The following is a 24,112-nucleotide window of genomic DNA, read 5'->3' on the forward strand; positions in this document are numbered from 1 at the left end:
CACCGATAGAGCGGCCGGTGACCGGAATTGTCCGGTTTTCACGTGCTCGGCCATGACCGGTCGACCGGCAGGTCAGTCTGACATATGCCGATTTCACACCGGTCAACGCTACAATTAACTGACAACAGAACTTATACGAGTTACAGTTCTCAAGGACGCACGCACACACGGACGCCACAGCACACGGTCTCTTTTTCTTTTCTCAACTTCTCCGCCGTGTGTCACGCGTACCCGCTCGCGGTGTGAAGAGCGTGTCGGCGCTATTCTCCCACATGTAGGAACCTGGTGAATTAACCTGCAACATGTCAGCTGTTTGGAGATTGTTCAGCATGTGAGCAGAAGATAACAAGTTTACAATATGCAACACCTGCAAGGAGACAGTAGGGCGTGGAGGGACCACACCAAAAACCAGAATCACATCTCTTTAGTGTGATGACCTGTCTCTCTTAGTTACGCTGTTATAGTTTTAGACTGCCGGGGGACTTCCTTCCGTTGACACACTGAGCTGCTCTCTCCTCTCCCTTTCTATTACTATTTCTATTACTATTACTATTTGTGTTTATCCCATCCCAGAAATGCTTGTTATTAATCCTAGCTTCTGGGGAGTTTACTCCCCGGAGTCCTTATGTTTTTTCCCCCAGCGTATTTCCTTGGAGAACGTTGGCGCCAAGATCTTGGTTCCAGCTGTCGCCATGGGCCTGCTGCACTCCCTGCTGAGCTCAGCGGTGCTCTGCAATGTCATGCTGCGTCCTGCTGAACCCTGCAGCTTCCCGCTACGTCCATCCATGCTCTGCTGGGCCACGCTACATCCTGTAACGCCCTGCAGCGCCCTAATATGACATGAACTACTACGACTACCATTTGAAGTCACTGTTCCATTATTAATGTGACTATTATTGCCACTGTTCATCACATCCCCAACTGGCCCGTCAGACACCGCCTACCAAGAGCCTGGGTCTGTCCGAGGTTTCTTCCCGAGAGGGAGTTTTTCCTCACCACTGTCGTACTGCTTGCTCTTGAGGGACTTATTGTAATTATTGGGGCTTTGTAAATTATAGAGTGTGGTCTAGACCTACTCTATCTGTAAAGTGTCTCGAGATAACCTGTGTTATGATTTGATACTATAAATAAAATTGAATTGAATTGAATTGATATTAGATGTGAAAAGAAGGAAATGGTTCTAACATTGCTCTTTAGATGTGTGTGAATGTCCCACACCAGGAGTCATTTATATAGTTCCACTTTATAGTGACCCATTATCTGTTCAACACATGTTCTATTAAAGATAAGATAGAAAATAAATATTTGTGTGTGCTGTAAAGTGGTTAGAAAAAATGAAATCGGAATTGGCTAAAATCGGTATCTACTGGTCTAACGCAAAGAAAATGGGAAATCGTTATCTGCCTAGAAAGTTGTAATCGGTGCATCTCTAGTCATAATGAACTTCAGATCCAATGAGAATGCAGTTAAACAGACGGCATCTCAACTGTGGTGCCTTTTACTGGTCTTGCCCTTTTTATTAGGAGGTCTTGTAGACAGAAAAAGTCAACATTGGCATTTATTTATTCTACTTAGGGAAATATGCAGCATCATCTTTGCACCAGTTGTTACAAATGGGCTTGCTGTATACCTAAAAGAGCTGATAAAAGAGCACCATACTCTCTTCAGACTACTTTATGACAAAAATCTTATTCCAAAACATCATTTTATGATACATTATCCGAGGATGATGATTTTGTTTGGACCTCTGTCTAAACTTTTGGTGCATGCGATGGGGGGACTAAATAAGCCAGTCACCAAGGAAGGAAGCAACCTACCAGACTTGGCATGTCCAAAAACCGTGGGTACTCGTTGAATATTTCAGCAACAGTTGGGGAGTCCTTAGTAATCCAGGATCTGCGACATGTGTACGTTTTCTCCATGCCTGACTTGATCGCTGAAAGGTTCTCAGCTGAGGACCACAACCATTGAATCAAGGTGGCTCACTCATTTGTGCTGCTGGCATGCCCATCCTCTGTTGTACCAGGCTTCTCGGGTCCAGTGCAGTCATTGGTCACTTTTCGCTTCCTATAATGCCTCTGCTCTTGCTCGAGATTGCATCTAAGGTTGTGCAGTTTAGTCGCTAGGAATCCACAGTGAGAGACTGGATCATAGTAATGCTCCTGAGAATGAAAGGAGATCAGTGAACAACAATTTTTCAGTTCTCCTTAGTGGTATGTGGGTCGCAAGCAAACAGATTAGACATTTGCTAGGCAATTTTAATTGAAACAGAACAAAGGCTGTGGTTTTAGGCTATGGGAGCTATATGTTGTAGAGCAGTAAGACCAACCTTAAAAAATAATCATGAGATTAAAGTTACCATAAAATATACATATGCAATTACCTTCACCTACTAAACACTCACAAAGGATACTGCACTGCCCTGCCCTGATGACCTCTTGAAGCACAGTAAGTTCAACAATGTATTCTGGAGCCTTATGGTAAAATTTATATTATTTAAAAAAAAAATCAATTCTAAAACAAACTGGTAATCAGTATAATTATGCCAAAATCAACAGAAAATTGAGTGCAGCATTTGGTTTGTTAAAAGCTTGGCAGCAGAGTTTTATTCTAAATTAGATTGAAGAGGAGTGTGGAATGTACATTATAAAAATACTAGTACTTAAACTACTACTTACAAATCTTACTTTATAAATCCTTCCCCTTGTCCTTCTACTCTGACACTCAGGGATGGGAAGGTGGTGATGATGCTTCTCTGCACTAAGAGGGTAACTGGAAAATAGGACAAAAACATTGTCACTTCCTCATTCAGTGACACTGGTCATACTTATACTGGTGTTTTTGTTTCAGTGCAAAATATTTTTAAAGTTAGATATTCATGCCAAAGTGTGGTATGGTGCAATAATAAAAATCCAATTTTTAGAGCGCGTTTCAAAACAATGTTACAAAGTGCCTTTACAAGAGCAAAGACAATAAAACACAAACAAATGACCAGATATAAGGTAAAAACAGCAAGAAACTTAAATAATATTAAAATACAGTTAAAATAAAAATAGATACTTACAAACCACACCTCTCCACCAAATCTCCTATGCACATCTTCACAAGGAGCTTCCTCGATGGCACTGCCAGGATACCTGTAGTCTCATACTCTGTAAGAATCTGTGGGGCTTTCTTCTGAAGTAGTGACTGGAGGGGCTGACTGGGTTCTTCCGTGTTAGTGGTAGGCTGAGTAGAGGAAACAAGAGATACATTTTATTGCAGTCATATTCAAGGTCTTGACAAACAGTTTCAACAGAACTTAAGAGGCAAGCATTTACTCAAGAAGCCTAATTCTTAACTTTAGTACATACTGGTCATTCATCAACACCTTACCCAGCTGCCCAATATGCTATATCAGAACACTGCTAACTGTAGCTTAAGCTAGGGTGACCAAACGTCCTCTTTTGCCCGGACATGTCCACTTTTTACGTACTGTCCGGGGGGTCCGGGCGGGTTTTATAAATTCATGAAAATGTCCGGTTTTCACTGTTTTTCATGGGTCTATTACGCGTGTACTTAAATTGAGTGGCGCTTTGCACAGTGTACTACGGTACTTTGTTGTGTGACGTAATTCCCGAGCGGCTGCTTTGTGGGCGGCTCTGTGACGCGCACATACAGGGACTAGAGCAGACAGCGGAGCAGCATTGTACACAAAATGCTGCAGCGTTTCCTGCTAAAGTTTTCCCACCATGGTCAGAAAACACAGGGGAGACACTTTGTTTCTCTCGCTTTGACTCTAAAGTCGTACTCGCTCGCCGTCACTCTCCCTTAATTCTCCCTCGCTCTATTACCCACTCCCCACACACACAGACATGCCGGCTCGACACACACACCAGCGCACAAGTATTAACATCAGGCTACGGCGAAAGCTCTGCGTGGAGCCTGCGTACAACCATAAAACAAGACTTAGTGCAGCTTCACAGTTGAACTGCAAAAAAAAAATGTCCCACGTACCGTCCCGGTCGGGACCGGACTAGTGGAGTCGGGCGGAGTGCACCGGTTGCAAAGCTGGCACATATGTTTTAGTGCCTTTATTATTTATCTTATTACATTGAAAAGGTATTAAGACATATTTTGTTGTAGCTGGATTTTCTAACACAGAAGAGGTCATATTTAGAACATTATTTCATATTATTTATTTATTTTAAAAGAGAGATATTATTTTGTTACAGGTTGTTACAGATTTTATTTTATTACAGAAGTTATTTTTGCACCATCGAGGCATAATAAAGCATGTTCATTAACCATTAATTAAGCCTGTCTGAATTTTTGTCTCGAGGCCGGGCCAAGTGTCCTCTTTTTTGGAAATCAAAATATGGTCACCCTAGCTTAAGCACTCAGAAATAACACACGCAACACACACACGCAACACGCACACACGCGCGCGCGCACACGCAGCAAACAAGCACTTTCTTATAAGGGTCACGAATATCTTCTAGTGACAGTGACTGCACTGAAAATAACACATAGCTAGCATACAACGGGCATATGGCTCATAGAAGCAAATGCAACGTTACTGTCAATTACCGATATATGTAACGTTGACGTTAACCTTATTCTTATGAAATAAAGTAACAACTGTTAGGTGCACCACTTGTTATGGGGTTTCCAATAACCGCAGAGCAACTGCAGCAACTTCATGTTATCAGACGTTAGTTAACGTTCACATTAATGACTGTTATGAGTCGCTTTTGAACTGCTAACTTCTAACCTAACGTTATTATATTAACGTTACCACGTTTCATGCCGACTTTATCGATGGAGCTGGTAACTTGCTGTCCCACTCCCAAACTGAATTTTACGTGGTGTAATTTTGATAATAAATACAACAAAAATAAACTTCAAAACCACAAAGGACGTTTGGTGTAACTTAAGTAACGTTACTTTATGTTACAGTTAATGCTGAACAAAACGTAAAGGTTATCGTGGATTTACTTTTAAATAGTATTTAGTTAGTTGGTGTATTATAACGTTATACATGCCGAATTTACCTTAACACGTTGTTAGCGTTATAGCTTGGGTGAGAAGTCCCCGGCAGCATCATGCTCTGGACCCGTGTGATTTCAGCAAAAACTACAGCGACACTTGACTGAGGTGTGGCTGTTTAACGTTAGCTAAGGTTGTTGGAGCTATTTTGCATTTTGTTTATTTTAGGCTTAAGTTATAGTCTAATGTATTTCTTTTCTTTGCTAAAAGTTAATTTGTTTTATTTTGCATTTATGCTTATTTTTTTGTTTACTTATATTGTCATTTATTGGTCACGTGGTGCTACGTTAATTTGCATAAATAGGTCAAGGTGGGAGGAGTCCGGGAGAGGCTGCGAGGGCATATGGGTTTTACCACAGTGTGAGAGAGGCAGCAGGAAATATCTGTGAGCTTGCTTATATGTGAAAATAAACCTCCTCGAACTCATCCTTTGCTATGGACATTAGTTTATTTTGGTACCTCTAAACCATGCGGCGCTAAAGCAGAAACATAGCCTCAGTGGCCATTTGAGAAGTTTGGTATTATTAGTTTTGTTTAAGTTTAAGGACAAATAGCCGCTACATAAGTAAAACCCTGGCTCCTGGATGTATATCGTTGGTTTACCTGGAAATTGGACTTGTTCTTTGCTGGATTACTCTTTTAAAGTGGATTACTCACCTGGATGCTCGAGGCAATGCTGGGCCTAGGAGTGGTGGAGGCGCGGGCTGGATACAGCGCAAACATCAAGGAATCCGACCCATCCGACAGTGTAAAGCTTCCCTGGACACCGTATTGGATAACGGTGACGCTGCTGGAGCGCTGGAGCTGCATTTACGGAGTGGAGGATTGATGTTTGTTGCGGTTGGATTTGCAGAAGGTGGCCCAAAGCCTTCACATGTGGCGCGCACGGCCGCGCGCAACAGGGCCTAGGAGTGGTGGAGGAGCGGGCTGGATAACGGTGACGCTACTGGAGCGCCGGAGCTGCATTTACGGAGTGGAGGATTGATGTTTGTTGCAATTGGATTCGCAAAGGCTGGCCCAAATCCTTCACAGGTGACGCGCACGGCCGCGCGCAACAGCAATCACCGCTGCAAACAAAATCCGCAAGGTACGTGCTTTATTCGACCTTTGCAAAAAGCTGTGTGTGTGTACCTGGTCAACATCAATAGAAAGTAAAAATGTCTGACGTTGCATCCAAAGCCATAAGTGACACGGGACTTCCCATAAGGAGGCGCACAAGCCATACTGCTAAAGGAATGATGTTTTTCATGCAAACGTGTCAGGAAAAAAGATCGACAAAATGTAGACAAGCCAAAGTGTGCATGAATCAAATGGATAAATTGATGCATTCTGCAGAAAATATTGATGCAGTCAAGCCTCTTTTGGATCAAATGATAACATGTGTTAAGGAGTCAAAACAACATAATTTGTCATTTGTGTCACTGAATATACCTCAGGATGAAAAGGAAAATCAAGATAAATATTTTGAACAAAAGGAAAATCTGTTTTCAAATTTTATTGATGATGTCAAAGGGTGGTTATCAAATGCAGGCCATTCATATGAACTTCCAATCAAACTAACCTAACAAAATCACATTTTGAAGGCGCAGGAGGAACAAGTAAGACTTGAACAAGAGGAATCAAGAAGGAAACCGGAAAAGGACCAAGAGGAATTACATAAGAAACGGGAACATTTAAGGAGAGAAAAGGAACAACTTGCTCTGGAGGCAGAATTAAAGGTGACAAATGCAAAATTGAAGGTTCTGGAAATAAATTCAAAGTGTGGCTCTAAAGCGTCAAAATGTGCATCTACAACATCAGATGGCATGAATTCTTACTTGGAAAGGTCAGAAAATCCAGGAAAATATGAACTAAATCCAAATGTTGAATGTTTTGTGCCCACAAATGAAAACTCCGAACCTTCCTCCAGTCGCTTATTGAGTTCTGTCTCTGTTGGTGTTGGACCCAAACATGTCGTAATACAACCACCCATACCTAATGTCATTCCTGTTTCCCAAAGACAAAGTACACGACCAATGGGTTTGCAAAATGCTCATGTCAATGATCAATCCACCAGCTTTCCGGACATTTTGAACATCATGCAGCGTCAAAATGAAATTACTGCCCTGTTGGTCCAACAAAGCACAGTATCTGCTCTGCCTACGAGAAATATACCTGTATTTGATGGAGACCCCCTGTATTTTAAATCTTTTCTCAGAGCCTTTGAAAATTGTATTGAGGATAAAACTAATAATTTCAGTGATTGTTTGTACTTCCTAGAACAGTACACTAGGGGGCAACCAAGAGACATTGTGAGAAGTTGTCAGCATCTGCCCTCCGAACCTGGTTACCAAAGAGCAAAAACGCTTTTGATTGAACATTTTGGCAGTGAACATAAAATCTCTTCTGCTTATATGGACAAAATCAACAACTGGCCCTCAATAAAACCTGAGGATGTTAACGCTCTGCAGTCATTTGCTTTGTTCCTTCGAGGTTGCTCCAACATAGTACATCATATAAAGTACATGAAGGAATTAGACATGCCGGCTAACCTCAGGACAATTCTAATGAAACTTCCATACAAACTATGAGGAGGAAATTGGGTGGCATGTACGTACTGGAACAAACTGGAAGCAGAGCAGTGTTTGTTGATTTTGTAAATTGTATTGAAAAACAAGTCAAAATTGTTTCAGATCCGCTATTTGGAAATATTAATGATGTTTCCCCAGCCAGCCACACAAAGCTAGCCATTCAAGTTAAACAGAAAAGGAAAAGTGGTACCTTTGCCACCAGCATCAATGCAATAAGGGATGGACATAATTAGGAAAAGGAAAACTTAACAGCTCACAGTAACCAGCTTAAATGTCTGTTCTGCCATTTCACCAATCACACTCTGGAAAAATGCTTTCAGTTTAAAAGAAAGACACAACAGGACAAGATTCACTTTCTAAAGGAGAAAGGTGTTTGTTTCGGCTGCTTGAAATATGGACACACAAGCAAAGACTGTAGGAGTCGCTTGGATTGTGAAGTGTGTCACAGGAAACACCCCTCTGTCCTGCATGTGGAGAAGGAGGATACTTCAAGGATAACCTCTAAAGAAACTGTGAGCATTGTACCCGAGCAGCAGCAGACGTGTGGTCATATTGGGGCTGGTGAAGAGGACACTGCTGTTTTCTCCATTGTGGCTGTACGGGTGAAAAGTCAGAAAGGTAATAAAGTTGTGCACACTTACGCTTTCTTGGACCCTGGTAGCTCTGGTACCATCTGCACTGCAAGTCTGGCTGAAAGGCTGGGAGTATCAGGTAAAAGCTGTAATGTATTATTAAGGACAATGGGACAGACTAAAACCATTAATACCAATGTGATAATTGGTCTGGAGGTGTCTGGTTTCGACACCGAGGATTTTATTGAACTACCATCTGTTCACACAAACAGAAATGCCTGTATCCAAAGTCAATGTGCCATGTCAGGGATAGTGTTGCCGGGCATGCATTTTGCCAGCATTAGGCTACATGAAGTGGATGCAGATGTGGACTTGCTTATTGGAACGGACTCTCCCAAAGTTTTGGAGCCATGGGAATTGGTAAACAGCCAATGTGGGGGACCGTATGCAGTGAGGACCAGAGTTGGCTGGGTCATAAACGGGCCTCTTCGCGTTGGAGACTCTGGAGGTGCTGGTGTCAAATCAGGATGCACTGTTGTAACTACTAATCATATATCTGTGGAGCACTTAGAAAATATGTTGATGCAGCAGTACAATCATGGCTTTGCTGAAAGAACATATGATGAACAACTTGAGATGTCAAGAGAAGACATTAAATTCATGAAAATTATGAAGGATACAACAGTGCTTAACAATGAACATTATTATATTGACTTACCTTTCAGAGTTGAAGATCCTGTTTTGCCAAATAATCGCTGCATTGCATTACAAAGACTCCAAAGTCTGAAGAGGAGATTTAACAAAGATACTTCATTCAAAGCTCAATACGTTGATTTCCTCAACAACATGTTGGAGCAGGGATATGCAGAAAAGGTTCCCACAAATAAGCCCACACCACAGCAAGGAAAGGTGTGGTACATTCCCCACCATGGTGTACATCATCCAACCAAAGGAAAGTTGCGTGTTGTGTTCGATTGCGGCTGTACTTACAAAGATACATCATTAAACAGCCAGCTCTTGCAGGGCCCAGACTTCACTAACACGCTTATTGGTGTCCTCCTCCGGTTTAGGGAAGAGCCCGTCGCTGTTATGGCTGACATCAATGCCATGTTCCATCAGGTCCGGGTCCCACACAAGCATGTCGACTTCTTGCGCTTTTTATGGTGGCCCAATGGAGACGCTACAACGGAGCCAGAGGAATACAGGATGTGCGTGCATTTATTTGGAGCTGTATCTTCTCCAAGCTGTTCAAACTATGCATTGAGAAGAACTGCTGAGGATAATGCACTGCAATATTCACCCAACGTCCTCAGCACAGTCAAAACAAATTTCTATGTGGATGACTGTCTCAAGTCCACTGCGACAGAGGAAGATGCAGTGTTTGCACATATTCCCATTAATATCAGAGCAGTGGGTTTGGAGAACATGGATTTGGAAAGGGACCAACTCCCTGTGGAAAGAGCTCTGGGGATGCAATGGTGCGTTCAAGGAGACACGTTCAGCTTTAGGACTGCAGTGCAGGAACGTCCACACACCAGAAGGGGCATCCTTTCTGTGGTGAGCTCTCTCTATGATCCACTGGGTTTTCTGTCTCCTTTCATAATCCCTGCCAAGTTACTGTTACAGGAGCTGTGTAGAACAAACTTCAAATGGGATGAGCCAGTTCCCAGTACTGTCTACAGACATTGGTCTGAGTGGCTCTCTGAACTTCAGCATATGAGTGGATTTAGAGTGGAACGGTGCATTAAACCCAAGAACTTTGGAACACAAGTGAAAGCAGAACTGCATCATTTTTCAGATGCTAGTCAATCAGGATATGGCACTGTTTCATACTTAAGATTGGAGAATACCGACAGTGTGCATGTTTCATTCATTACAGGCAAGGCTCGTGTTGCTCCTCTAAAGCAACTAACTATTCCACGCCTTGAGCTTGCTGCAGCTGTGCTTGCGGTTCGAGTGAACACAATGCTGTTGAAGGAGCTACAGTTGTCATTGCAAAGGTCATTTTTCTGGACTGATAGCACTACTGTTCTCAAGTATATCTTCATTGAAACAAAGCGCTTTCACAATAATGTATGGCTTGGTTGTTGGAGCTGAAAGAAAGACTTTTACTTTTGAGCCGAAAGAGGAAAGAATATGTGATCAAGCAGAATGAAAATGTGGAAAAGGAGCTTGAAAGGTTCAAAGCCACACTTGGAAGATCCGGCTTGACATCAGAGCGCTTGGAGGAAGCAGAAAAGGCAATAATTCAGTTTGCACAAAACCAAAAATTCAGCACTGAAATTTCCTCACTAAAACACGACTCAAAGACTGTTTCCAAAGACAGCCCTCTGTATCGCCTCGATCCCTTTATCAAAGATGGCATCCTCAGAGTTGGTGGACGCTTGTCTAAATCTGCTCTGCCGTTGGAGGTGAAACATCCTGTGATTCCCAGCTCATATTACGTTACATCCATCACCAACTTGGACATGCTGGACGCAATCATATGCTGCACAGATTAAGACAGAAGTATTGGATTATAAATGCCAAGTCTGCAGCCAGGAAGATTCTCTCACAATGCACAGTGTGCAGAAGGTATAGAGGAAAACTTGGAGAACAGAAAATGTCTGATTTACCAGAGGAACGAGTTGTGCCTGATAACGCACCCTTTACAAATGTGGGAGTGGACTATTTTGGACCACTGGATGTGAGGAGAGGGAGAACTGTGCTGAAGCGATATGGAGTGATATTTACCTGTTTGAGCAGCCGCGCAATACATTTGGAGGTGGCGCACTCCCTCGACACAGACTCCTGCATCAATGCTGTGCGAAGATTTATCTGTAGAAGAGGATCTGTGACAAGTATGAGGTCCGATAACGGCACAAATTTTATTGGAGCGAAGAAGGAGCTGAGGCAGGCTCTCACTGCTTTAAATCACTCTAAAATTGAAAGGATTTTTGTGCAGGAAGGAATGACGTGGAGTTTTAACACTCCAGCTGCATCTCACCAAGGTGGCGTTTGGGAGCGTCTGATTCGCTCTGTGCGCAGTGTACTTACCTCTGTTGTTGGACATCAATTGCTGGACGAGGAAGGCCTGCAAACACTGTTTTGTGAGGTAGAAGCTATACTCAATGACCGGCCAATAACTAAGGTCTCAGAAGATCCCAATGACTTGGAAGCGCTCACTCCAAATCACATTCTCCTGCTGAAAGGCAAGCCCATTTTGCCACCAGGTTTGTTCGAAAAATCTGACCTGTACATTAAGAGGAAATGGAGGCAAGTGCAGTACGTCGCGGAGCTTTTCTGGAAAAGGTGGACATCAGAGTATTTGCTTGTAATGCAAGAAAGACAAAAATGGACAAAGCAAAGAAGAAACTTCATTCCAGGAGATATTGTTGTCCTTGCTGATGCTACAGCTCCAAGAGGCTCATTGATGATGGGCAGAGTTCTAAGTACCACAGCTGACTTAAGAGGACTGGTTCGCTCGGTGAAGGTCCAAACGAAGACCAGCATCCTGGACAGACCAATAACCAAGCTCTGTCTTCTCTTGGAAGCTGATAATTGACTATATATCTCATTCTCTCTCTTATCTCTGTTCTCTATCTATTTTTTGTTTTGTAGGCATGGAGAATCTGAAGATGCAAGATTCAAGCTTAGTGTTTAGGTTATAATCAGGAAATAGCTCCTTTGTGCTAAGAGCTAAGGTTAATTGTGGGTAAATTACCATCACAATTAGGGGCTGGGTTGTTGGAGCTATTTTGCATTTTGTTTATTTTAGGCTTAAGTTATAGTCTGTATAGTATGTATTTCTTTTCTTTGCTAAAAGTTAATTTGTTTTATTTTGCATTTATGCTTATTTTTTTGTTTACTTATATTGTCATTTATTGGTCACGTGGTGCTACTTGAAAAAAGCTAATGCGCCGGAGAGGCTGCGAGGGCATATGGGTTTTACCACAGTGTGAGAGAGGCAGCAGGAAATATCTGTGAGCTTGCTTATATGTGAAAATAAACCTCCTCGAACTCATCCTTTGCTATGGACATTAGTTTATTTTGGTACCTCTAAACCATGCATAAAGCCTAAAGCATGACGTAGCCTCAGTGGCCATTTGAGAAGTTTGGTATTATTAGTTTTGTTTAAGTTTAAGGACAAATAGCCGCTACAAAGGTTAAAGCCTGCAGGAATATTAGTTAACATTACTTTAAGTTATTGTATTTAGCCAACGTAACGTTAATAATTAGCTAGCTTGAGATATTTGGAACAACAGCCAGCCAGTTAACTGTCAGCAACTAACCTACATAATAAGTTACACCTTACACATGTTTTATGGAGGACACAGGTGACTTTAAGAATCCTCAATACAACTCTATCAGGAAAGCCCGAAACGCTAAAGATGGCCATTTCCCGCCCCTCCCGCTAGAAAGCTAATCTGGAATTGAACCCTGCATGAATGTTAACTTACTTGAATATGAGATTTGCGCGGAATGGAGAATCCAGCCAACAACTAATATCAACAACACTTTGAATAAACACTCAATTAAATATTCAATTCAATTCAATTTTATTTATAGTATCAAATCATAACATAAGTTATCTCGAGACACTTTACAGATAGAGTAGGTCTAGACCACACTCTATAATTTACAAAGCCCCAACAATTCCAACAATTCCAGTAATTCCCTCAAAAGCAAGCAGTGCGACAGTGGCGAGGAAAAACTCCCTCTTGGGAAGAAACCTCGGACAGACCCAGGCTCTTGGTAGGCGGTGTCTGACGAGCCGGTTGGGGGTGTGATGAACAGTGGCAATAGTAGTCACATTAATAATGGAACAGTGACTGGATGTAGCGGGAAGCTGCAGGGTTCAGCAGGACGCAGCATGACATTGCAGGGCATTGCTGAGCTCAGCAGGGAGTGCAGCAGGACCACGGCGACAGCTGCAACCAGGGTCTTGGTGCCAACGTTCTCCAAGGAAATGCACGCCTGGGGAAAAAAGCATAAGGACTCCGGGGAGTAAACTCCCCAGAAGCTAGGATTAGTAACAAGCATTTCTGGGACGGGCTGCACACAAATAGTAATAGTAATAGTAATAGTAACAGTAATAGAAAGGGAGAGGAGAGAGCAGCTCAGTGTGTCAAAGGAAGGAAGTCCCCCGGCAGTCTAGAACTATAACAGCGTAACTAAGAGAGACAGGTCATCACACTAAAGAGATGTGATTCTGGTTTTTGGTGTGGTCCCTCCACGCCCTACTGTCTCCTTGCAGGTGTTGCATATTGTAAACTTGTTATCTTCTGCTCACATGCTGAACAATCTTCAAACAGCTGACATGTTGCAGGTTAATTCACCAGGTTCCTACATGTGGGAGAATAGCGCCGACACGCTCTTCACACCGCGAGCGGGTACGCGTGACACACGGCGGAGAAGTTGAGAAAAGAAAAAGAGACCGTGTGCTGTGGCGTCCGTGTGTGCGTGCGTCCTTGAGAACTGTAACTCGTATAATATATAACAGGTAACTAAGAGAGACAGGTCATAAGGAGAGGTAGCTTTTTCGGGCTTAGAACTCTCCCCCTGCCGGATCTGGCTTGGCTGGCCTGCCTCCCTCTACTTTGTTATGTATTATTAATCTAACAATTATGAAGAGAAGCAGTTGGGCCAGTTAGGTGAACACTGCAACTCCTCACTCCCTAACTATAAGCTTTATCAAATAGGAGAGTTTTAAGTTCATTCTTGAATGAGGTGACAGTTTCTGCCCCCCGAACCCAGATCGGGAGCTGGTTCCATAGGAGAGGAGCCTGATAACTGAAGGCTCTAGCTCACATTCTACTTTTAGAGACTCTAGGTACCACCAGTAACTCTGCATTCTGGGAGCGCAGTGCTCTAGTAGGACAATAGGGTATTAGGAGCTCTTCTAGATATGATGGTGCTAGACCATTTAGAGCTTTGTAGGTCAAGAGAAGGACTTTAAACTCAATCCTGGATTCAACAGGAAGCCAATGCAGAGAAGCTAATACAGGAGAAATATGATCTCTTTTCTTAGTTCTTGTGAGAACACGCGCTGCAGCATTCTGGATCAGCTGGAGAGTCTTAAGAGACTTATTTGAGCAACCTGACAGTAGGGAATTACAATAGTCCAGCCTGGAAGTAACAAATGCATGGACTAGTTTTTCAGCGTCGTTTTGAGACAGGATATTCCTAATTTTGGTTTTAGATATGATCAGATTGACTTGATATGTCAATAAAATAGCTAGCTAACAGTTACCAAGAAAAGCAATTCTAACTTAACAAGAATGGTCGCATTAGCACTGTCTCTCTAGCAAACGTTAGCTAGCTAAATTTAGCATTACCTTCTGCCTAACCAACTGCATGGTCCTTACTCCAAAATCCTCATCCTCACGTATATTTCATAGCGTTGACATATTTTTCATTACATGAAAAATTACATTAAGATGAACTAGTAATGGATACCTACCGAAGTGTCTGACGGCATACCAGGCGATGCGGCCTCCATCGTTGTCTCCTTTGTCTTTGTCTCTGTGGCGCGAAGAAAGGTTGTTTTTTTTTCTGTTCCGGCTGCACTAATACGTCACGTTGCTGGGCAGGATTAGATTCATATTGTGGCTTTGTCATTATCTGCATTTTAATGTTTGTGTATTTTCATATATTTCATTTTCTACTTTTAGTATTTTATTGGCTAGTTTATGTCTAAATTATAACTATGTTTTGTGTTGTTAGGAGTTATCAATGCCCATAATTTCTATAGGCATAGTTTCTATGCTAATACCATACTCACAATTGAGAAATATCAGATTAATTAGGCTACATTAGGATACACCTCTTTTCAAATTTTGTAAACTATAAGCATGTTGGCCCAATAAATCTTGAAATATTAGATTTGGTGATTTGATGAACATTATGATGAGGGTAAGAAAAAGTCCAATAACTGGACATGTCATTTGGCTTTTATAGTTGATATAGGCCTACAATTTAATTGAGTAACATAAAAACAGGCCAACAATTTAATTTAAAAACAGGACCAACACAGTTACTGAGATACTTGTTTTTGGTGAGGCTGTTGTTGGACTGAAAATAACACATCAATTGTGCTAAATTGTCCAACACATGCAGTGTGTTAAGATATTTTTACGCTTTTTTACACATTTTATGTTGATATTTGCACAAAATGTGTAAAATGTGTAACAACACATTTTTTGTGGCGTTGACGGATCGTTTGTTTAAATATCACAACACATGTCCATCATAAGATTAACTGTCTTTTTATGGAGTTAAACTCAACAAGCACCTGACAACCTCGTTGGCCGTCCGTCTCCCACACACACACCGCCACACACACACACACACACACACACACACACACACACACACACACACACACACACACACACACACACACACACACACACACACACAGGGCCACAGCGCAGCAGGCAGAGGAGAGAGTGGGTCACAGCTCAGTAAAATCAGCCCACTTCGTAGCCACAAACCTCACCAAGGCACGAATCAGCCGTTTGTCCTAGTGGACCCTCTGCCCTGTTTCTGATGTATTCGTACATCCCGCACAAACACAATAGTTTACCATTTTTGCTAGGTCTCCAATATAACTGCTAGCCTACCCGTGGTTAGACTAACGGTAACTCTAGTCTTAGTGGAAGGGAGGGGGAGTGCTTAAAACCACTGTAAAATGTTCCAACTTTTCATATTATATTCAGCATTTTGTTTTAAAAAGCCATACAAAACAATGGTGGGCGGCTCTAATCTTTATGTTTAATAAGCACAATGCTTAACTTCATGAAAAATGTGACCTGCAATTTACACTTTAACAACGCCTCAGATGTCATGTCAACCCACAGTGGACAGAGTACCACGAGCTGCCTGTTGTGGTGCTCTGTACGGTCAGCGCTAGTTGGTGGTATAGTTACCCCAGAATAATAGGTGACTGTGGGCTGGGCACACAGCACCGCAAACTACCGGTTGTGGTGCTCCATCAGGTCAGCGCTAGTTGGTGGTCTAATTACCCCAGAATAGGTGACTGTGCGCTGGGTAAAGAGTACAGTGTTGCACTCTCACTTCGCCAGCCTTTTTTTGCCCACGGCTCTGTTCTGAATGTGAGAGATAGCCACGCCCCCTGATTTGCATATAAGAACTTGAAATAAATAAGAGAGGGAAATAAATAAATGTGGCATTAGGAAAATAAAAGTCTCTTGAAATAAATAAATATGGACTTATGAAATAAAAGTACCATCAAATAATTAAATTTATTTAATTATTTATTTATTGCCTCATTTATTTATTTAATGATGTATTTCAAAGGCATATTTATTTATTTATTCATGTATTTATGTATTTATTCATTTATTTATGTATTTATTCATTTATTTAATTGTGAATAAAACGGCATTCCATAGGTAACTGGCCAATGAAATGATGATCATTATAGCCTTTGAAGTGGGCTCTAAATGGAACACAACTAAGCCACACAGCCAACGGACGGGACACACCGCTCCACAAAATAACTAAATATTGCATACTTATTGCAACTTTCGATATATTGCAGTAACGATATTGAGTCGATATATCATGCACCCCTAACACACGCACGAACGCGTACCAGTACTGTGTTTAAAATAGCAGGATGAAATGAAAAGTGCACATTTATATTTACTAACTCCCTTGAAAAGTCTGCAAACTTAATTTATGTAGCAATTTTCAAAATACAGTTACAAAGTGCTTTACAGAACCCGAGGGAAAGAGATAAGATAAAAGACAATCACAAACCCAAAGAAATAATGTACAGATAAACTTCACTATACACAATCTCGCAAACCCAGTGTGAGGAAAAGGAGAGCAAAATTTTGATACCTGGAGACACACACCATGAGGAGTTCATGAAACACAAACAGAGGTATTTACAGAACCACCAACACTTACAGCAGTATTCACATATAATGTGACAGACTCTGTGTCTTCCACTGTTTCCAGGCAGTATTAAGCCATTGCTAGTGCTTTCAGTTTCAGTGTTAATCTTGTCGGACTGCTGACAGATATGACATAAAGATACTAGTGTGATGAGTAAGGTTAAAGGTACAGATTTCATGCCGGCCAACGCTACAATTAACTGACAACATAAGTTATACAACTTTCAAAACCTCAATCAAATCCCGACACACACACACACACACACACACACACACACACACACACACACACACACACAAGCTAAAACCCCTGAAAGAGGACTGTTTTGCAGAGCTTCTTTCTCGTGCTCCCTTAAATATCTTCCGTTCCAATCTCCTCCCGGACAATGTGTGTGACTGTCGACACCTTAGAAGCTTGTATTGTTGAAGCTTGGCGGATCACCCTCTCTGCAGCTCTCAGCACCTTATAATAATAATAATAATAAAAGAATACATCATTAGGTATATTTTCAGAATTTATTGTAATTAAAAGAACACCAATCCTACCTGACGCCCTGATTGAATTAAATAGGAGCTCCAAGTGATCCTGGCTGAACCTGTAGGTGAGCACATACCGCTGAACTTGAAGCAGTTCAGGAATCATCAGCATCAACGTGTCAATATTGATGACAAATCCGATGACCGACAAGTACCTGCAAAAGAAAAAAGTTGTATTACTCTGATCACGGCGAAACAAGACACCCCAAGAAAGCACCATGTGATTTGTTCATTCAAAGCAGTAAAGTGAATTTCCATCACATCCATTGGTAATGTGTAATCACCCATTCTTGAGTGCCTATCACAGGGGTGCAAACTCACAGAGAATGAAAATGGTAAACAGCTACCAGGGCGGATAGATAATTAGTTTGCATCCATGTTTTTAGGAATGGGATCAGTTTCTTGTTATTTCTCTTATACAGTATACTTGTGAACAATGGAACAAAAACTTGGAACAATGTAATTGCAGAACTGGGAGAACTTGGGAACACATGCAATACCTACCATACCTACCATTTTGACACCTACATGTACTTGATGTTGTGTAATACATACCATTTAGAAACATCTAGGACCTGAAACACACTGAATACAAGATAATTCCAACAAAAACAAAACTGCATATTGAAAAACATTTAAACAAGATAACATCATAGGACATAGGACAAGAAAGCGTCTAGGACCTGAAAAACACACTGAATACAAGATAATTCAGACATAAACAAAACTTAGTTAGGAGCATCTTAGGAACTCGATGCATAACAGAACGGAGCATCTTAGGAACTCAATGCATAACAGAACGGAGCATCTTAGGAATTCGATGCATAACAGAACGGAGCACCTTAGGAACTCGACGCATAGGGGGAACAGAGTATTGTTGAACTCATGAACTTAACAAGCACTAATATAATAGACCTCTTAGATCGGTGAAGGGGTTTTCCATCTTTTGTCACCAAAGTGAGCAAGTACTCCCTGGCTCTTGACAAAAATGCTTTCCTCTCCATTCTATTCAGAGCACCCAAGGCAGATTTGAATCCTTTGGCACGAGGATTGCGTCCATTCATTGTATCAAAGAGCCTGTCAATAATCTATAAAGAAATATCAGCATCTAAAATCACTTTCATTACAGGGTTTCATTAGGTATCAGATAGTTGAAATCAATACTCATCTATTCAAAATATACAGAGAACACAGTACATATTTCTAAATTGCTCAACAAGTAAACATGCAAGTATTAGTATTTGCTTGACTTCCTTCTTTCCATAGGTATGCTTTGTACTACAGCAAATTTCACATAGCTTTACCACTCTGCTAAAAAAACAACAATATTTAGATGTAACTTTTAGCAGCAGAGGCATAACTTGTATAAATAGGTCTACAACGATCATAATTTACCTGCAACATATTACGTGCCAACTTGAGCATGTGGCAAGCGTCCATCATTACAAATACTTTCTCGCCAGTCACTGGATGTGAGAAACTGGTTTGAAGCGGCTCTCGTGGGTCTCCCTTCAGCTCACACCCAAGTTGGTTGCACATGCTGACATTGGAGGCATGCCCATCCATTGTAACACATACCACCTGAATGCCCCGTGCATACAATTCCTCCAAAGCATGACTGAGAAGGACCCTTTGTGTTTCTGGAGAGAGAGACTTAGTCAGGAAGTAAGCTATGGGAGCCTTCCAATGTCCTTGTAGGCCAACCACCATGAACACAAGAGCCTCAGTAGCAAAATCAGTCTCACTGATTCCATCACCCATGTCTACAAAACCAGACATTGACTGGGTATGTGGATTATATTGCACTGGCTTCCTGTAAAATCTAGGATCGAATTTAAAATCCTCCTCCTGACCTACAAAGCTCTAAATGGTCAAGCACCATCATACCTAGAAGAGCTCCTAGTACCTTATTGTCCTAGTAGAGCACTACGCTCCCAGAATGCAGAGCTACTTGTGGTTCCTAGAGTCTCTAAAAGTAGACTGGGGGCCAGAGCCTTCAGTTACCAGGCTCCGCTCCTGTGGAACCAGCTCCCACTTTGGGTTCGAGGGGCAGACACCGTCACCACATTTAAGAGTAAACTGAAAACCCTCCTCTTTGATAAAGCTTATAGTTAAGGAGTGAGGAGTTGCAGCGTCCGCCTAACCGGCCCACCAGCTTCTCTTCATAGTCATCAGTTTTATTTATTATATAATCAATAATATAAGGTTAGAGGAGGCAGGCCAGTACAGCCCGATCCGGTTGGGGAGAGTTCTAGCCCGACCGGGCACCTCTCTTTAACCTGCCTCTCTTAGTTATGCTATTATAATTCTAGACTGCCGGGAAGTTCCTTCCTTCCTGTGACACACTGAGCTGCTCTCTCATCTCTACTTGTTTCTTTTTGTATGCATCCTGTCCCAGAAATGCTTGTTACTAACCTAGCTCTGGGGAGTTTACTCCCGGAGTCCCTTATATGTTTCTTCGTCAGAGCTATGCTCTGCGATTCTCTGCAATTCCCGGCTGCATCCTGCTGCATCCTGCCGCCCGTCCCCCATCCGACATGACATGAACTTCCACGATGACCTTCGAAGTCACTGTTCCATTATCTTTAATGTGACTATTATGTGCCACTGTTCATCACACCCCCAACCGGCCCGTCAGACACCGCCTACCAAGAGTCTGGGTCTGCCGAGGTTTCTTCCTAAAAGGGAGTTTTTCCTTGCCACTGTCGCAATAGCCACTGCTAATGCTTGCTCTAGAGGGAATTACTGTAATTGTTGGGGTTTTGGAATTTATAGAGTGTGGTCTAGACCTACTCTATCTGTAAAGTGTCTCGAGATAACTCTGTTATGATTTGATACTATAAATAAAATTGAATTGAATTGAATTGGACATGGCATCCAACATGAGCGTAACACATCCATATTTAGCCTGATCTTCTTGGCATCTTCTCTCCAGCATATCCAGCATCATCTTGTTCAGACCAGGCTTGGCATCCACCGAACGCAACCACCTGTAAAACAATTGAGAAGAAACTATTTAAGCTATTTGTTTGCATCAGTAATTTCCAAAAATTCAATCGGACAACATTAAGCCTACCTTTGTAATGTATGTGGATGTGGGAGGGGAAAATGTTGAGTCTCTCTGAGGTATTTGTATGCCTTTGGACCATGTAGATGGAGCGTGAGCGCAAACTCTCTATAGTCCTTTGTGTACTCATGACCCTGCTTTGCCATGAGGTCTATCTGAAGATCTGAAATGTTATGATTTAAAATGAATAAGTCCCCTTCAGATAATAACTACAGAGTTTAATAAAGAGAGTAAGAATAACATGTACATGAATTTCAAAGTACTAATTTTGTCTTACCGGAGTAGAATTGGGCAACGTGGAGAACGTGGGCACCTTGGAGAACGTGGGCACCAAGATCCTGGTTGCAGCTGTCGCCGTGGTCCTGCTGCACTCCCTGCTGAGCTCAGCGATGCCCTGCAATGTCATGCTGCGTCCTGCTGAACCCTGCAGCTTCCCGCTACATCCAGTCACTGTTCCATTATTAATGTGACTACTATCGCCACTGTTCATCACACCCCCAACCGGCTCGTCAGACACCGCCTACCAAGAGCCTGGGTCTGTCCGAGGTTTCTTCCCAAGAGGGAGTTTTTCCTCGCCACTGTCGCACTGCTTGCTCTTGAGGGAATTACTGGAATTGTTGGAATTGTTGGGGCTTTGTAAATTATAGAGTGTGGTCTAGACCTACTCTATCTGTAAAGTGTCTCGAGATAACTTATGTTATGATTTGATACTATAAATAAAATTGAATTGAATTGAATTGAACTGAATTCAAGCTTCTCTTGGAGCATTAATGAGGTTCTTTTCCCTCAAATCCCCCAAAAGACTCTTCACTGTGGTCTTTGCCCTCTTTACTCTGGCCATGGCATTCTTCTTCTCTCGCTCCAGACTTTCCACTCTTGCCAAGGCCTCATTGAGTCTGGTCTTAAGAGCGGTAGGAGACACAGGCAAGGCATAGCCATGATCCTAGTAGAAAGAGAAAGAGTGATGAACATGGTTTGAGACACCACTAGTTTATGACCCACATTCTTTCTTATAGTCATCACCTGTCAAAGCCACTGCCAGCACCATGTGTGTGTGTGTGTGTGTGTGTGTGTGTGTGTCTGTGTGTGTTTAATATGAGTGGCAGCAAAAAAGTGAGATTTTAATATGTCCAGGATAGGGGTGTTACGGTACGCAAAAATCGCGGTTCGGTACGTACCTCGGTTTTAAAGTCACGGATCGGTTCATTTTCGGTACAGTAAGGGAAAGAAATGCAAACATTAAACTGCAGGTTGTTTATTACTATAAACTTTTTTTTTAACAATTTGTTTACACTTTTTTAAACACTTTTTAATAAAATATAATAAATAAAATATATATAAAATAAAAAAAGAATAAGAAATAAAATACTGCTGCAAAGTTCTCCACTAAATAAAATACTCAGTCTCAAACCAATTTCACATAATAAAATATAATGAAAAATATAAATAAAAAACTATGGATTACAGTGCAGCATTACCAATCCCAGTTTGTAGGCCTGCTCATATTAAAAACATATAACTTTTCCAAAGTGTAAAGTGCAGAATCAACAGTTTCAGTTTTTAGACCTGCTCAGATTTTTAAGAACTTTTCCACAGTCTAAAGTGCAGCATTAAGAAACATACCCGATCATTACTGAGCAACGTCGGCACACTGCTTTCGTCTTATCGACTAGTCTTTGTCCGTTGACGTATTTCACTGGGAAACCCAAGTGTTCCCAAACAGGAGACCTTAATGATATGGGTGGCTCTTCAAGCTCCAGCTTGTCCATACTGTCTATGGGCTTGTCTGCATTGGCGATGACGCTAGCTAGCGAGAAGCTGGGCTAAAGCGTGCCGTGTGTGTTGTTGTACAGCGCGCGGTGTGTGATTTTAATTTTTTTCCCCAAACCACTTCAGCGGAAATCCCGCCCTGCAGTCGATTTCATTGGTTTAGGTTACAGTGACGGCGGGTAGGTTTAGAGATCAGTGTTTGGTGTAGGCAATCTGTACAGTGACTGACATATTGACATGACCAATGACAACTTTAGAATCAGCTGCAGGGCAGGATTTGCGCTGAACACGGAGACTTCCGCCACTTAATGTGTTCATGTGGAAACACGAAAATTGACCTATGTTCCGCACACAAAAGATTGCATTCATTCGGTACACATGTGCACCGTACCGGAAGCCCTGTACCGAAACGGTCCGGTACGAATACACGTACCGTTACACCCCTAGTCCAGGATCATTATGATATGATGTTAAAAGTAGAAATATTCACATCATTAGGCTGAGGTTGTGGGTGTGAGGTTGACATTTCTTGGGAATCCTGAGAGGCCACGGACAGGCTTTCTTCAGCTCTTCTGGAGGTAGACGTAGCCCTGCCCTTTTCCAACTAAAATAAAGAAGCATAATACATAATACAATATATATAAAAGGATAAGCATCTCACCCTGCCCTGTGATTGATAATAGAATATTTACATTTATGAATGCTAAGAGCCTTATGATGATAAACCTACTCTTTGGAGGTGAACCGGGAAGCTGAAGACGGATGGAATAACACCATCTCGGAGTCGAACAATCTGACCCGTCCTATCAAAATCTCCTTCCTTGAAATGGTGACTGCAAAGTACTGAGGAACAAGTGCCAGTAAATCCTTCCCTCCTCATAGCCACTTCCCACTTCTTCCTCACATCTTTATTCTTGGGAAACCTTCAAAATGAAAACAGAAGGTTTGGGAAAGTCTACACAAAAACAATTCACAAAGGAGGTCAAGCTTATTTCTTCCTTCACATTTCTTAGAACCTTTGTTCAACAAAACTCCTATATTTGATGCATATCTGTTGATAATTAACCAAAGTTGCTGAAATTGTGAATAAGCTTGATTGCAAACCATTCTTTATTTCTACAATAGCATTCTTGTGTCCGTTGTAATCTAAGTCAGTGTTATGGACTATGACTGATCAAGTCTCAGTTATAGCCGGGTGAACACCGGCCGGTGCAGTAAACATAGCCTAGCTAGCTAGCTACGATTTCAGTACAGTAATATCAAAGATCCTTGCTCCTTCTCAACGCTCTGGTAATATTATATTCACAAAATACAAACAACAGTACGGTAATGTTAAATCTTACTTGTGAAAAGTAATCCCCCGAGTCCTGTTTTCAATTGTCCGCTGATTTGAGCAGGAATACGCTGCACAATGCTCTGGCATCTTGTTTCTTCTGTTGCTACACAACTGTTGCTACGCAACTAGGAGTATGACCGGTCCAAGATGGCGGCTGCATTTCTTGCGCCCAGCAGCCAATGCGGCGTCTACTCTTTATTATGTCTATGACTAGAGCCATAGTAGCAGGAGGTGTACGGTCGCGATACCATTGTCATCACGTCCACAAGATGAGCTCCAAGCTTCGGCCGCTAGAGGAGCTCGCGCGCGGTGTAACCTCCGTCATT

General features: G+C 41.9%; 1 pseudogene; it reads right to left on the reverse strand.

The window, feature by feature from the left end:
* Positions 1-16,965: 16,965 nt before the first annotated feature.
* LOC120567406 lies at positions 16,966-23,873 on the reverse strand (annotated as a pseudogene).
* Between the last annotated feature and the right edge of the window lie 239 nt (positions 23,874-24,112).

The sequence above is a fragment of the Perca fluviatilis genome, chromosome 10, assembly GCF_010015445.1.
Source record: "Perca fluviatilis chromosome 10, GENO_Pfluv_1.0, whole genome shotgun sequence".
NCBI classification, from domain to species: domain Eukaryota; kingdom Metazoa; phylum Chordata; class Actinopteri; order Perciformes; family Percidae; genus Perca; species Perca fluviatilis.